The 15,957-nt window shown below is 44.4% G+C and overlaps 3 non-coding genes across 3 annotated transcripts; 1 reads left to right on the top strand and 2 right to left on the bottom strand.

The window, feature by feature from the left end:
• Window positions 1–386: 386 nt before the first annotated feature.
• On the bottom strand, window positions 387–458 carry trnad-guc (transfer RNA aspartic acid (anticodon GUC)). Its single transcript has one exon. It is a non-coding gene; the product is annotated as a tRNA-Asp (tRNA).
• A 1,152-nt stretch (window positions 459–1,610) lies between these two features.
• Window positions 1,611–1,692, top strand: trnas-gcu (transfer RNA serine (anticodon GCU)). Its single transcript has one exon. It is a non-coding gene; the product is annotated as a tRNA-Ser (tRNA).
• A 14,183-nt stretch (window positions 1,693–15,875) lies between these two features.
• Window positions 15,876–15,957, bottom strand: trnas-aga (transfer RNA serine (anticodon AGA)). Its single transcript has one exon. It is a non-coding gene; the product is annotated as a tRNA-Ser (tRNA).

Below are 15,957 nucleotides of genomic sequence, written 5' to 3'. Positions count from 1 at the left end.
GGCCATCATGCCATCGTGGGACTGGCGTACCATCTGAATGCATTTGGGGAGGTAGCCGAACTTTGACATGATCCTCCACAGGCCTTGTCGGCTTCCAGTGTCGGAGGCTTTCGCGAAGTCAACAAAGGTTGTGTAGAGCTCGCGATTCTGTTCCTGACACTTCTCAGGGTAATATTCCACGTGTTGACTACGTGGCATCGCCAGATCAAAGGTGAACCAAAATGCTGGTGAATTGAACGAACGTTGATCTCAGGTCACGAAAAGTGTCGGTAAAAATGTAAAGATTTGCATTTTTGAAAGTTTCATTATTGGACAGCCTTTTTCGTTTCTGTTTCAAAGTTGGAGAACAACACAAGTACAATTTGAAGTAATAAAATTGCGATAAACTCCCCGTCGGGGAATTGAACCCCGGTCTCCCGCATGACAGGCGGGGATACAAACCACTATACTAACGAGGAAATGGCAGCTAACGCGACCATACGCATCGTACACTTGTCATTTTCACTTCCGGAGCGACAACTCAGTTCTGACGAGATCAGTTATTTTCCCCAATGCGGTGAACCATTTAATGCAGCAAACAGCGGCTTTAACAAACTCATTAAGACTTTTGGATTAGCAGGAAAGAGAATGAGATGGATGCATGAAGAAAAAACACAAATCAGGTGGAGAAAGAAAGGTGCGTTTGCCGTTCATATCAAACCGCATGTTCTTTTTAATTTTGGAGGAAAGACGGGGTGTCTTGAAGTCTGAACATTCTGGACAATCTCAGCTGGTCTCTCTCCACAGATGATGTCAGACCCACTGAGTTTTTCCAGCATTTTCATTTGGAACATCGAACATAGAACACCACAGCACAAACAGGCCCTTCGGCCCACTAGTTGCGCCGATCACTTATACACCTGCTAAGCCATAGACCTATCTGTAACCCCCAATCCCATTAAATCCCATATACTCATCCAGTAGTCTTTTAAAAGACCCCAGCGAGTTCGCCTCCACCACCACCGACGGCAGCCGATTCCACTCACTCACCACCCTCTGAGTGAAAAACTTACCCCTAACATCTCCTTTGTTGTTTCAGATTCCAGCATCGGCAGGATTTTGTTTTTATCTTGTCTCGAAATGTTTTTTTTCTCCAAAACCGCTGGAAGTTTCAAAGTGCTTTACAGCTGAAATGCTTCTCTTTAATTATATTGTCTTCTCATTGCCCGAGGTACAGGTGCAGATTGAGCAAAAACATAAAATATAGTATCTACCAGAGTTTGGAGATTTGTTTTTTCGGCAACAAACAACTTTATCCGGATCCAAAATCCAATGAGTAAGAGTTAGTTGAGCCTGATGTGATTTGAACACGCAAACTTTCTGATCTGGAGTTAGACGCGCTACCGTTGCGCTACAAGCTCACAACACAAAAAGCCCTTCTACATCTCTGTTATTTTTGGTGAATTCAAAACTCAAACAGGGAGTTGTTTCCCTCTTTCCTTTCTCTGGATTGAAATCGAATGGAAGAGGAACAACGAACCAAAATTAAAGAGAAAGCAGAAACACAACATTATCTTACAGGAGAAATGTGTTCTTTGTTCAAGAGGTGATTAGAACGTTCGTTACTGTATGACGAGGTGGCCGAGTGGTTAAGGCGATGGACTGCTAATCCATTGTATTCTGCACGCGTGGGTTCAAATCCCATCCTCGTCGATGTTGCATACTCTGTGCCCCTTTTTTGAAGTTGAACTCAATCTGTGAAGTTCCGGGAATGCGGCGTATAATAGAAATGCTGGCGAACTATTCGAGAGCACGTTAGATTTTCTCAGCTTTGCCCTTCGGCTGAGATGTGGTTATCCTCCGACTGCATCCTTACCAGTAAACCCTCCCTGTTGAGATTAGGGCTGAGTGGATGGTAATGTGGGAATATGCTGACTTCGCCTTTATTTTCATTCAGACTGTGTTCCTTTTTTTCATTATCTGCTGCTGTGTGAGGATTGGGATCTTTCTGATTCTGTCTGTGGAACTGTGCGTGTACAAGCGATGAGTTCTGACAGTCAGCTCCCGGAACTGTAAATTAGCTTGGAATCCATTCTGTATTTGCAATCTCTGCGATTGTAAACGAGTTGATGGATTTCCTCATTTTGAATCTCCGGTGGACTTTTCTCAGCGTCGCTGACTGGGCCATTGGACAGTGATTAAATTTCAAAAATACTTCATTGTCATTAACATACTTTGGGACGTCCTATGGTTTTGAATGAGCTACAGAAATTTCAGTAGAACTCCAATAGGACACAGACACTTTTTTATTCATTCATGGAGCCTGGGTGTCACTGGCTGGGCAGCGTTTATTGCCCAAAATTCGCAGCCCGAGGACAGCTGAGAGTCCACTACATTGCTGAGGATCTGGAGTCACATGTGGGCCAGACCGGGCAAGGACGGTAGGTTTTGTTCCCCAAAGTTTATCATATAAGTCTTTCCGATGATGGTCAGTCATTTCATGGCCAGCAGTAGATTATTGATTACAGATTTTTTTTATTAAATTCAAATTTCACCAACTGAAATGGCAAGATTCGAGACCTAGAGTATTAGCTGAGTTTCTGGATTAATATTCCAGTGATAATACCACACAACCTAATAGTTTATAAAGCTTGTGTTCTCAGCACCTCGTCAGAATCATAGAATCATACGGTGTGGAAGGAGGTCATTTGGCCCATAGCCTCCAAAATTCCCTCAAACAGACCGCTTTCATAGGTGACAGGCTCTGTGGCTTAGTTGTTTAAAGCGCCTGCTCAGTAAGCAGGTAGATCCTGGGTTCTTGATTCTTTCCCAATGATATTTGCAATTGTGCCAGTCACAAAATCCATTTCTGCTTGTCAGTTTTGTCTTTCCCTTCACAGTGGATAATCTCCAACGATGGAAAAACTTTGAGACTCTCCACCAAAACTTTCACTATTTGTTGAGATGATCCAGGTATTTTCATCATCTTGCAGTTAAAAAAAATTTCACCCGCAATAAACCCAATGCTGTAAGTTCTACCAACACACATTTCCATTATTTTCTCAGGGAATTCCGAACACAGTCAAATGGCCTGAGAAACACACAATCCCGACAGTGCTCAAGGAGACCGTTCTGCCCATCGAGTCTGTACCGACTCTCCGACAGAGAATTGCACATAGGATCTATCCTCGCAGTGCCACACACCCACTCCGCTAATCTACTGATGGAAATACCTTGGGGACGAAGGGACAATCTAACATGGCCAAATCCATTCAACCTGCTCATCTTTGGAATGTGGGAGGAAATCGAATCACCTTGTTTCCTGAGATCATTTGTCTGGGTGAATTCAACTTGAACAGAACTACAGAAGTTTGGCACCATCCAGGACAGAGCATCCCGCTTCATTCGCTTCCCATGTATAAAAATTCACTCCCTCCACTACCAACACGCAATGGCAGCAGTGTGCACCATCTGCACGATGCACTGCAGCAACTCAGTAAAGCTCCTTTGCCAGCACCTTCCAAACCCACAACCACAAGGATCTGGAAGGAGAAGCGCAACAGAAAGATCAGAATAACATTGAAAAAGGCTCACGCTGGAATTTGAACTCAAGATCCCCTGCTTATGAGGCATACGCTTTAACCAACTAAGCCACAGAGCCTGTCATTTCTGTGGGTGGGTTCAGCGGAATGCTGGAAATACGTTCCAGATCTGGTGGTATTTGTGAAAAAGGAGATACTGCCAGGTTGGAGGACACTGATATTTATTTATTGATTGTAGTTATTTATAAGTTGTTGTTGCCTGTGTGCCTTCCTTAATCTTATTTATCTTCCATAAGAAATGAAATATCTAATTGAAAAATGATAGAACATAGAACATAGAACATAGAACATAGAACATTACAGCGCAGAACAGGCCCTTCGGCCCACGATGTTGCGCCGACCAGTTACAAAAACAATGACCAACTAGCCTATACCAATCCCTTTTCGTCCATAAACCTATCCAGAGATCTCTTAAACGCCCCCAAACTAGACGCATTTACAACTGCAGCAGGCAGGGCATTCCAATCCCTCACCACCCGCTGGGTAAAGAACCTACCCCTGACATCCGTCCTGTAGCTACCCCCCCTTAATTTAAAGCCATGCCCCCTCGTGCTAGCTTTCTCCATCCGAGGAAAAAGGCTATCACTATCCACCCTATCTAAACCTCTAATCATCTTATATGTTTCAATAAGATCCCCTCTTAGCCGCCTTCTTTCCAACGAAAACAACCCTAGATCCCTCAGTCTCTCCTCATAGGACCTCCCCACCATACCAGGCAACATCCTAGTAAACCTCCTCTGCACCCTCTCCAACGCCTCCACATCCTTCTTGTAATGCGGGGACCAGAACTGCACACAGTACTCCAAGTGCGGCCGCACTAGAGTAGTGTACAGTTGCAACATTACACTGCGACTCCTAAATTCAATCCCCCTACCAATAAACGCCAAGACACCGTACGCCTTCTTGACAACCTTATCTACTTGATTCCCAACTTTCAGGGATCTATGTACACACACACCTAGATCCCTCTGTTCATCCACACTATTCAAAGTCCTCCCGTTAGCCCTATACTCGACACATCTGTTGCTCCTACCAAAGTGAATTACCTCACACTTCTCTGCATTAAATTCCATCCGCCACCTCTCGGCCCAGCTCTGCAACCTATCTAAGTCTCCCTGCAGACTATGACACCCTTCCTCACAATCTACCACACCTCCAACTTTGGTGTCATCAGCAAATTTACTAATTCACACAACTATACCCTCATCCAGATCATTAATAAAAATTACAAACAACAGTGGCCCCAAAACAGATCCCTGAGGCACACCACTCGTAACTGCACTCCATGATGAATATTTACCATCCACCACCACCCTGTTACTATTTCTAACCCAACCAGCGAACGTTGTGTCAAACTTTAAGAAAGGTTTGTGATTTATTCTCGAGTCAGTGGGAGCCGGGTTAACAGAAACAGCATGGAGAGATGGCAGAGCAGGAAATGTCGGTGCCGAAGGTGAATCACATCAATGAAGCAGCAACTGGTTTGTTACTAACCTGATCCATAATCCGATTGTGGTGGAACTCAAACTCACAACCTTTAAGGGACTGAATTACCATCATTTGGAAGTCAAACGCGACACAGAGACACATGCTGAAATTTTACTTTACTTGTCCTGAGATGGATTTTTGACACTATGGAAACTATTGATAAATTCAATAATCTCCTAGTTAAAAGGTTAAGGACTGTTAAGAGGGATTTCATTGATTGCAAGTCATGTTGGGACATCTGATGTCTGTTAAAACAGTTGTGGAAATACAGACCTTTTCGTCCTCTAGAAAGGAAATCTGTCCATCACAGAATGATGCTCCCTCTCTCTCTCTTCCTCACTTCCCTGCACAGCTTGAAGTCTCATCTCGCAGGCCTGATAGTTGGGAGATACATTCTACTCTATCTGTCACAGGGCTGATCAGAAGCTATTCCCTGTTCCAGTTAAACACCTGCACAGAACACAACACAAAGCTGGAAGCTGGAAACCTGACAAAAAACCAAAAAATGCTGGAAATGCTCAGCAGGTGAGGCAACATCTAATTAACGGAGATTTGTGTAAAACCAGCTCCTGAAGCACAGCACAGCTGCACAGTTTAAAGTTTCCTTTTATCCACAATGGATGTTCCATTCTATGATTTTGAACAATTCAAATTGAGAACGTGTATTGTTTTTCGAGTCGCCACAGCCTGGAAACCACTTCAGGCATTGATATCACCCTTTGAATTTTAAATTTGTAAATCCATTCTCTATCTTTTTAAAGCTACTGTTGAAACTGTATCCAACACACGCTCAGTTCTTTGTGAAAGACAAGGAGAATTGAACATATATTTGTATAATTTTCCTTTGACTAAATTTGTACAGAAGCAGAAAGGCGGGAATCACACTCAGCTCTTCATGAAACTCACCCGCTAAACATTGAAAGGTGGCAGTGTTTATTCAAGGGATGATTCTTGAACATAGAACATAGAACAGTACAGGCCCTTCGGCCCTCAATGTTGTGCCGAGTTATGTTCAAACCCAAGATCAAGCTATCCCACTCCCAATCATTCTGGAGTGCTCCATGTGCCTATCAATAACCGCTTGAAAGTTCCTAAAGTGTCCGACTCCACTATGTGGGTATGCCGGCGTTGGACTGGCGTAAACACAGTAAAAAGTCTGACAACACCAGGTTTTAGTCCAACCTATTTATTTGATAATATACTCACAAGCTTTCGGGGTTAGCCCCTTCGTCAGGTGAATGGAGAGTTCTGGCCTCAGACAGAGCATATAAAGCACAGACAGACTCCACTATCACAGCAGGCAGTGTATTCCACACCCCAACCACTCTCTGAGTGAAGAATCTACCTCGGACATCCCTCCTGTATCTCCCACCATCAACCTCATAGTTCTGCCCCAAGGGAAAAAAATCTCGGCTTGTGTATCTTTGCAACATTTACAGCTTGTGTCTGTTTGTGAGTAAATGACATTTCAGCGATCTGTTACTCATTCAAATGTTAACTAGTAACGAGAAGCGGAAGAAAATTACTGCACCTTGGATGGAAATGTCAAATCATTTTGAAGGAGCCGCCATGCAATTCTTTTTGCTGTTGCTAAAAGTGTACTAGCAGAAAATGATTTCGATCCATCGACCTCTGGGTTATGGGCCCAGCACGCTTCCGCTGCGCCACTCTGCAACAACAGCCGCAGGCTTTCATTTATTATTAATGGAGAATAGAAAAGTTGGAACAGTATGCAATCTGGGCAATACAACTGACCAAGGTGAAACACCCTGGGGACTGGGCAGGATAATCCTACCATGGACAGTGCACTAAGTGAAGATGCGACATTGACTGAGTTGTCAGATGGAGCAGGGAATCCTTGCAGAAGATGTTAAGGAAAGTTGGAGTGCCAAGTGTTTAATGATCACTGTGCATCACGGTGAAATGCAGACTTCAGGCTGGATATTCATGAGTTCTGAGATGGGTGAAGAGGCTGTGGCATCTCAGCGTAGTAAAGGTGCAATAGGGATTAGGAAGGGTAAAGGTGTACGCTTTATTTTGTATCGTCTCTCCTTGATCTTCGGAACAAAATGTCTCACTTCACACTTCCTTACATTAATTAAGTTGTATCTGTCACGTGTCTGTCCATTCCACCAGCCTGCCTACATCTTCTTGAAGATTATCAATACCCTTCTTATTAAAGTTCAGAATATTTTCAAGTTTTTCACCACTGACAAATTTTGAGATTGAAACCTGTACACCCAGGTATAGGTCAGTAATATATAATCAAGAAAAGCAAGTTTCTCTCTATACCATTCCCAATCAGAAGTAAGTAAAACTTTGCATAATGTATGTTTTAATAGGTTTGTATTAATACTTAAACTGTTGCATAATGAAATTCTAACTGTGCTAATCAACAATGATTCAAAATGTCACTTGCTTCAAAATAAAATACCTACCGTTACTAATACTTCCAGTTTAAAAGCACAGCCTTGCTGATTTATCGGTGTTTAAATGATGAATACAGAGGAAAGCAGAGTCCTGGTGGATTTCGAATTGATATGGCCCACACATTTAATACTTCGAAATTTCTCCGTCCCAGCTTCAATATAATGTGAACATTGCCTCTCTGTTGTGCCTCTCCCTGATGTCTGGACTTCCGTCTATCAGAGTGTGCTGACATCTACTGGCCGCAATATAGAACTGCAGCAGAGCGGAAGAAAATACACATTAACTGTCGCTGTTGCAGAGACAGATCAAACATCAATTAATGGTTGGATGTCAGCATTAAATCCCATGGAGAATTCAATATTAATGTAGTTTCCCATGTAGTCAATATAACTTGGAATTTGCTATTACCTGGAACAGTTGAGTCAACGAGTATCGATGTACGAAAGAAAGTAATGAGACAATGGAGAATGAATTTCAGAGATACGCAGATGATGTTACATTGAAGATTTTGAGTAGAGGATCATGCGGAATCATATACTAATTAGAACAAAAGGCCGTTTTCAATGAGGTATCTTCCGGGTAGAATGTGTACAGATTTGCAAAGTCTCTCAGATAGATTTATAATGAATATCACACACATATGTCACACCAGAGACAGAGCGATACAGAATGAGTCCAACACTCATACATCTAGAATCTTAGAATGGATACAACAAAGAGAGGGAGACCATTCGGCCCTTATTTTGTCCGCTGGTCTGTACAAGAACAACTCGGCTCGTCCCTTTCCCAGTTCTTGTCTCATAACCCTGCAAATCCCTTCACTTCAGGTGTTGATCCCATTCCTCCTTGTCAGTCCTGATTTGATGCTGCCTCTGCCACACCCTCAGGCAGCGCATTCCAGGTCCTAAACACTCAGCGCATTAAAACCCATCCTTCTCTCCTCTGCAATAGGAACAATATTCCTTCATCTTCTCTTCTTAGACTGCACCCACTAACCCAACACCTCTACCATCTCGAAGGACAATGGCAGCAGATACAAGGGAGCACCAGCACTGCGAGCTGCACGCACCCCGCCCCCCGTCTCCCACCCACCCGGCCTCGAACCCACTCACCGTCTCGACTTGGAAATCCATCACAGCGTCTTCACTGTCGCAGCGGCAAAATCCTGAAACACTGTTAGGCTGACAGCACCGTGGCTGTTCCCTCACCTCAGGGACTGCAGCAGTTCAAGAAAGCAGCAAACCACCACCTACTGAAGGCCAGTCAGGGATTGGTAATGAATGCTGGCCTAGTCAGTGATACCCACCTCTCGAAATGAATAAAACAAATAAAAACTCGCAACTACTACCGGAGACAGAGAGATACAGAACAAATCTCACTCACAGGCATGTGTTGGATACAATATGAATCACCCAATCACATTCACTAACAGAGGGTAAAAGGCAGTCGAAATTGGGCGATCGTTATCCACTTGCAGTTTAACCAGAGTTTTGTACAAGAACAAGATCTTGACACAACATTTTAACCCAACATGGAACATCATGAGATCAGATAATTAACATTTTGCTGAACAGAAAACACCTTCACGGAGAATATTTTGACACAACAGGGAACACGTTTACAGAGCAGAGCATTTATTCACAGAATATTATAAAAATATTGACACAAAATGGATCATATTTACACAGCCGGAAACACATTTACAGCATCAGGGAGGCATTTTACACAACAGCAGAAAACACTTCTCAACAACAGAGAGCACAGTTACACAGCAGGAAATATATTTACAAACATGTATTTGCAACAGAAAATCCCTTTTAAAATAGTGATGGATTCTTCAATTCCGTGTCTTGCCGGTTTCCCAACACTTTGTCTGTCGTTCCGTGTGTCCAAGCAGTCTCTCGTGCTGCTATTGTGTGTTTTTCTCTGTCTATTGTATTCTCGGTGTGATGCAGTGATGCCTCCTCACACTGGTGTTCCTATTAAACGATACAGGAGTGAAAATCTGCCTGACTACATTGATAGGCAGCAGAAAGATGTTTTTGCCGTAGCAGAGTGGCGCAGCGGAAGTGTGCTGGGCCCATAACCCAGAGGTCGATGGATCGAAACCATCCTCTGCTATTCCTGTTCATAGTGGTGATGTAGCAACTTAACGATAACTGTGAGGTAGCTTTTACCTGCAGAACACCAATTGATATTTGGTTTCCCTTTACCCCGAGAAACCTCGATCTGTACTAAATGGATTTTATATGCAACCAGAATATTACACAAGAAGGGAGAACATCTTCACACAACATGCAACAATTTACTGACAAAAAAACATCCTCACGGAGAATCTTTTTTACACAACAGGGAACACGTTTGTCAGAGAAGGGGACAATTTGCTGATGACACCAAAGTCGGAGGTGTGGTAGATAGTGATGAAGGGTGTCATAGTTTGCAGGAAGACTTAGACAGGTTGCAGAGCTGGGCCGAGAGGTGGCGGATGGAGTTTAATGCGGAGAAGTGTGAGGTAATTCACTTTGGTAGGAATAACAGATGTGTCGAGTATCGGGCTAACGGGAGGACTTTGAATAGTGTGGATGAGCAGAGGGATCTAGGTGTATGTGTACATAGATCCCTGAAAGTTGGGAGTCAAGTAGGTAAGGCTGTTAAGAAGGCATACGGTGTCTTGGCGTTTATTGGCAGGGGGATTGAATTTAGGAGTCGCAGCGTCATGTTGCAACTGTACACAACTCTGGTGCGGCCGCACTTGGAGTACTGTGTGCAGTTCTGGTCCCCACATTACAGGAAGGATGTGGAGGCTTTGGAGAGGGTGCAGAGGAGGTTTACCAGGATGTTGCTTGGTATGGAGGGGAGGTCCTATGAGGAGAGGCTGAGGGATTTGGGGTTGTTTTCGCTGGAAAGAAGGCGGCTAAGAGGGGATCTTATTGAAACATATAAGATGATTAGAGGTTTAGATAGGGTGGATAGTAATAGCCTTTTTCCTCTGATGGAGAAATCTAGCACGAGGGGGCATAGCTTTAAATTAAGGGGTGGTAGTTATAGGACGGATGTCAGGGGTAGGTTCTTTACCCAGAAGGTGGTGAGGGATTGGAATGCCCTGCCTGCTGCAGTTGTAAATGCGCCTAGTTTGGGGGCGTTTAAGAGATCTGTGGATAGGTTTATGGACGAAAAGGGATTGGTTTAGGTTAGTGGGTCATTGTTTTGTAACTGGTCGGCGCAACATCGTGGGCCGAAGGGCCTGTTCTGCGCTGTAATGTTCTATGTTCTATGTTTAAACAGAACAGGAGGAAAAAATATTTACAGAGCCAGAAACACAACAACAGGGAAGCATTTTACACAACAGCAGAAAAAAAACACTCAACAACATTTGAGACAGTTACCTGGGTAAGACTGGTCTGGAGAGATATTGGCAAAACACCGATAATTGGGAATAACTCCGAGGTAAAAAAAACTGGGCGGCATGGACACTTTGGGCCGAAGGGCCTGTTTCCATGCTGTAACCCTCTATATCATAGAGCACAGCAGGAAATATATTTACAGACAGTGAAACACTTTGCACAACAACAGTGAACATCTTTGAACAATAGTTCAAAGCAGGGCAGCTGTGCAGCAGGAAATATGCTTACAAGAATATATTTGCAACAGAAAACTAATTTAACATGTGAGTGGTCAATTCCGGGTCCTGCCGGTTTCCCGGAACCTTTGTCTGTCGCCGCACGTGTACAAACAGTTTCTTTTGCTGCTTTTGTGCGTGTCTTTCTCTGTCCATTGCATTCTTGGTGTTCTGCAGTGGAATTGTGTGGCCAGACTGAAGCTCCCTCACACTCGTGCTGGAGTTAAACAACAATGTGGAAGTGAATATCTGAATGGCTACATTGATAGGCAGCAGAGGGGAGCTGGATTTACCAGAGCAAAGTGACGCAGCGGAAGTGTGCTGGACTGATAATTCAGAGTTTGATGCATCAAAGCCATTCTCTGCTATTTTCTGTTAACGATGACAACAAAACCACTTGACAGCAATTCTGCAACATTTCCGTGGGATATACAAGCATTTGCATTGGCTCCGCTTTTCTGTTTTCACCCTCAAACTGCAGTAAATCACATTGACCTGCACACAAGCTGTAGATACTGTGAACATGCTCCAGGATATATTAGTGACCGAGGTCATGGTGTGCAGGGCACAATTTCAGAATTTGTGGATGATGTGAAAGTTGGGAGCATTGTGAACTCTGAGGAGGATAGTGTAAAACTGCAAAAAGGACAGAGACAAGTTGACGGAATGAGTGGACAAGTTACAGGTGAAATTCAAAGCTGAGAATTGTGAAGTGATTCATTCTGGTAGGAAAATTATACAGAGACAATGAAAAGTAAAAGGACCCGGGTTCAATACTGGCCTTCGGTGACCTGTGTTCCACAATTTTCCTGTGCCTGCTTCCCTTTCCTCCGGGTGCTCTGGTTCCCCCCGCACTCCATTGATAGGGTAAATGGATTTACCATGCTAAATTTCCCCTTGTGTCTCCCAGTATGTTTAGATTCGGAGGATTAACGGGGTAAATATGTGAGGTTGTGTGGATAGGTCAGAGAATCAGTGCACACTCAATGGGCAGAATGGCCACCTTCTGCACTGTAGTGATTCAATGATAGAGATTTTCATATTCCAGTCAAGAGTTCATCAAGAACCAGGGGAAAATATTCAAGGTAAATATCAAACTTGCACCGATTCAGTCCCTAATGTGCATGTCTTTGGAAACTAAAGCAACATTTAACATGGTCAGTCCACCTCACCTGCACATCTTTGAACCACGGAGCAAACCAGAGCACCCAGAGGAAACCACGGGGGAGAAAGTGCAAAGTCAGCAAAGGGTCAGAACAGAAGTCAGGTCTCGAGGCTCTGAGGCGGGGGGAGTGGGATTGGATGGAATGTTGTTTCAATAATGCCAAATGGCCACGGATTGCAGCGGGTGGCTCGTTGGTCTAGGGGTATGGTTCTCGTTTTGGGTGTAGCACTAAAATGCGAGAGGTCCTGGGTTCAAATCCCGGACGAGCCCTGCAATTTTATTTAAAGACAATGCTTTGTAATGAAGGTGGCGACAATGAGTGGAAGCCGAAGCAGTGTTCACCTCCAGAGAACTCATTGCAGAGAATAGATCCCTGCAGAACACGGAAAGAAACCATACAGTCTGAAAGACCTGGGAGTCCCGGTCAGATTTTAATTTGTCCATATTTCAGTTTGATTCCTGTGCTCCGAGTGAACCGTGAGTATTGGTAGGTTTCAGCAGTCCTGCTGAGGGGAAATTTGGAATCAGACGACGGACACACGAACAGAGGAAATGGAACATAGAACATAGAACACGATGTTGCGCCGACCAGGTAAAAAACAATGACTCTCTAACCTAAACCAACCCCTTTTCATCCATAAACCTATCCACGGATCTCTTAAACGCCCCCAAACTAGGCGCATTTACAACTGCAGCAGGCAGGGCATTCCAATCCCTCACCACCCTCTGGGTAAATAAGAGTAATAAGAGCAGAAGAAGGCCATTCGGCCTCACAAGACTGTCCCGCCATTCACTGAGGTCATGGCTGATCTGTTTGTGCTTCGATTTCCACATTTCCATCGCTCAGCTCGTTATTAAACCTCTTCCTGAGGAGATTAGATTTTCCCCCACAGAATTGTATTAAACTATTTGCTACAAAGCCTGTTCGTCCATTTGGGAGCATCAATAATTTATGAAAGGAAATAATTTACAAAAAAGGTTGATTCCTTGAGGGGAGAGTAATATAATGAGATGAGAAAAATTAATGAACAAAACAACAAGGAAATACATTCTGAGAAAGCGCCCTGCAATGTTTGCAAGAAAATGCAGAGCTTTTAGCTGAAGAAGGAAGTCTCAGTTTGCTGGAAGTTCTACAAATTTCTGCGCAAAACGACCGCGACAGGACTCAAACCTGCAATCTTCTGATATCACCATTGCTATGAAAAATGAAGTCAGACGCCTTATCCATAAGGCCACACGGTCAACAGACACAGTACACCCCCAAATGTTAGCGCCATGTGAATAACTGCCGTGATTATATTTATTTTCAGTTCTGTTTTTAGTTACTTCTCTGATTCCCAGATGCCAAAAAATTGAAATGGAATCCCCAGAGTTTGCCAACAGCAGAAATCTCAAGCCCACTTCTAACATTCTTGGCTGCCTGTCTGTGTGGAGTTTGCACGCTCTCCCCCTGTCTGCGTGGGTTTCCTTCGGATGCTCCGGTTTCCTCCCATCTCCAACGATGTGCAAATTAGGTGGATTGGCCAGGCTAAATTGACCCTTATTGTTAGGGGGAATTAGCAGACTATTTACGTGGGGAGACAGGGAGGGATTCTCTGTCGGAGAGTCGGTGGAGAATATCTGGGCCGAATGGCCTCCTTCCGCACTATCGGGATGCTTTGCCTCCTGCACTTCCTGTCTTCAATCTTCAATGCCTGTTCCCGAATCCTTCTGCTAGCAGCTAATGCAGCAACTTCCCCCTGTGTACCTTAGTTAAATATGTTCTACTCTTTTACACCTCTCTTCCAGCGCCACTCAATCCCTTTTGCTCCAAAGAGAGAAACTCCGAGTTATCCAGCCATACCTGGGAGCTAAAATCCCTCACCGCTGGATCCAAAACAGTAAATCTCCTTTCCCCCTGTATAAGGACTCTCACACACTTTGTAAAGTGTGGTTACCGGGTCTGGGGGCAATCCTAAAACAGCTACAGTTAATCAGGGCTTCATAAAGATTGAGCAGAACTTCCCAGTTTTTATACTCAGCATCTCCAGTTATGAAGCCAAACATCCAATCCGCCTTCCTGACGACTGTGTGCAATTTTGGTCCCCTTGTTTGCGAAAGGATATATTGGCCTTGGAGGGAGTACAGAGAAGGTTCACCAGGTTGATACCGGAGATGAGGGGATTAACTTATGAGGAGAGATTGAGTAGATTGGGCCTGTACTCGTTGGAGTTCAGAAGGCTGAGGGGTGATCTTATAGAGTCATATGAGATAATGAAGGGGCTCGATAGGGTAGAGGTAGAGAGATTCTTTCCACTTAGAAAGGAAACCAGAGGTAGAGGGCACAGCCTCAAAATAAGAGCGGGATGGGGAGGGTGAGTCAGTTCAGAACAGAATTGAGGAGGAACTTCTTCTCCCAGAGGGTGGTGAATCTCTGGAATTCTCTGCCCATTGAAGTGGTGGATATGTTGCATACGTTGAATATATTTCAGTCACGGAGAGACAGATTTCTGATCGATAAGGGAATTAAGGGTTATGGGGAGAAGGCGGGTAAGTGGAACTGATCCACTTCAGGTCAGCCATGATCTTATTGAATGGCGGGGCAGGCTCGAAGGGCTAGGTGGCCCTACTCCTGCTCCTATTTCTTATGTTCTTATGAGAGCTGAGACTGCAGCTTCTGTTTCTCCAAGAGTATCTCTCTGGATAAAGCCGGAATTTATGGGGATTTCTGTCACTGAGACATTGTCTGGCGGTCTGTGTCTCACTGCTCTAACTCACTCTATCCCTCCATCCCCTCTCATCAACTCTATATGAAGGCGGGATCTTGTTGTTTAGTGACTGAGTGCACACAATCTGTATCTACATCTGATCAAATAGAATTCAGCTTGTGAACAATATCATCGTTTCAACCAGCTCTGGGTTAACCCAGGCACAGCTCTGATTGGCTGCAGCCCCCTGAATCTGGGGAACAGACACTGTGAGCATCGCCGGCCTCAGAGGCTTTCACAGTTACTGAGCTGGGAAACTCCAACTAATCCCCGAGAATCCACAGCACAGAGCGAGAGGAGAGGAAAACCTGTCCTGGGAGCTGTCAATCTGAGACACAGTTTGACCTGTCAATGTGCAGATGTGAAGCTGCTCCTTCCATTCCCAATCTGCTATAACCAGGAGTTCCTAACGCCCAATAATGACCAGCTTGCAGCAATGTGTTTGAATGAACACGATGTCATATCATCCAAGCAGCATTTTGAAATGATCATTCAGTGTATTCTGATGAAATTTATTTCTTATGTTCTGTGTGTCATTCCATAAGAATCTTCCTCTGAAATGAGACCTTGTTTTGTCCTTGCGCTCCTGATGCTGTTTATTTTTCAATCTGCTCACATTATGATTTCCCTCATGGAACCAGAGAAAGGGAACAGCACTGAATCATTCGGCTTATCTTGTCCATGCCAGCCCGAGGGCACCCAGGTGTCCTCTTCAAGCTCACCTTCCTGCACTCGGCCCGGAGCCATGGAGCTGAAAGCATGATGGTGATCCACATACTTGGCACCAAAATAGCAGAAGAGTTCCGGGTCAGCGGCTGCCGGAAGAAAACGCTTTTAACGATAATCGCTGCGAGCAGGACTCGAGCCTGCGCGGGGAAACCCCATTGGATTTCTAATCCAACGCCTTAACCACTCGTCCATCGCAGC

Source organism: Carcharhinus amblyrhynchos, unplaced genomic scaffold (genome assembly GCF_965287045.1).
Source record: "Carcharhinus amblyrhynchos unplaced genomic scaffold, sCarAmb.v2.hapA scaffold_79, whole genome shotgun sequence".
NCBI lineage: Eukaryota > Metazoa > Chordata > Chondrichthyes > Carcharhiniformes > Carcharhinidae > Carcharhinus > Carcharhinus amblyrhynchos.
Note: the sequence above shows the minus strand (reverse complement) of the source record. Positions and strands in the feature narration are given on the sequence as shown.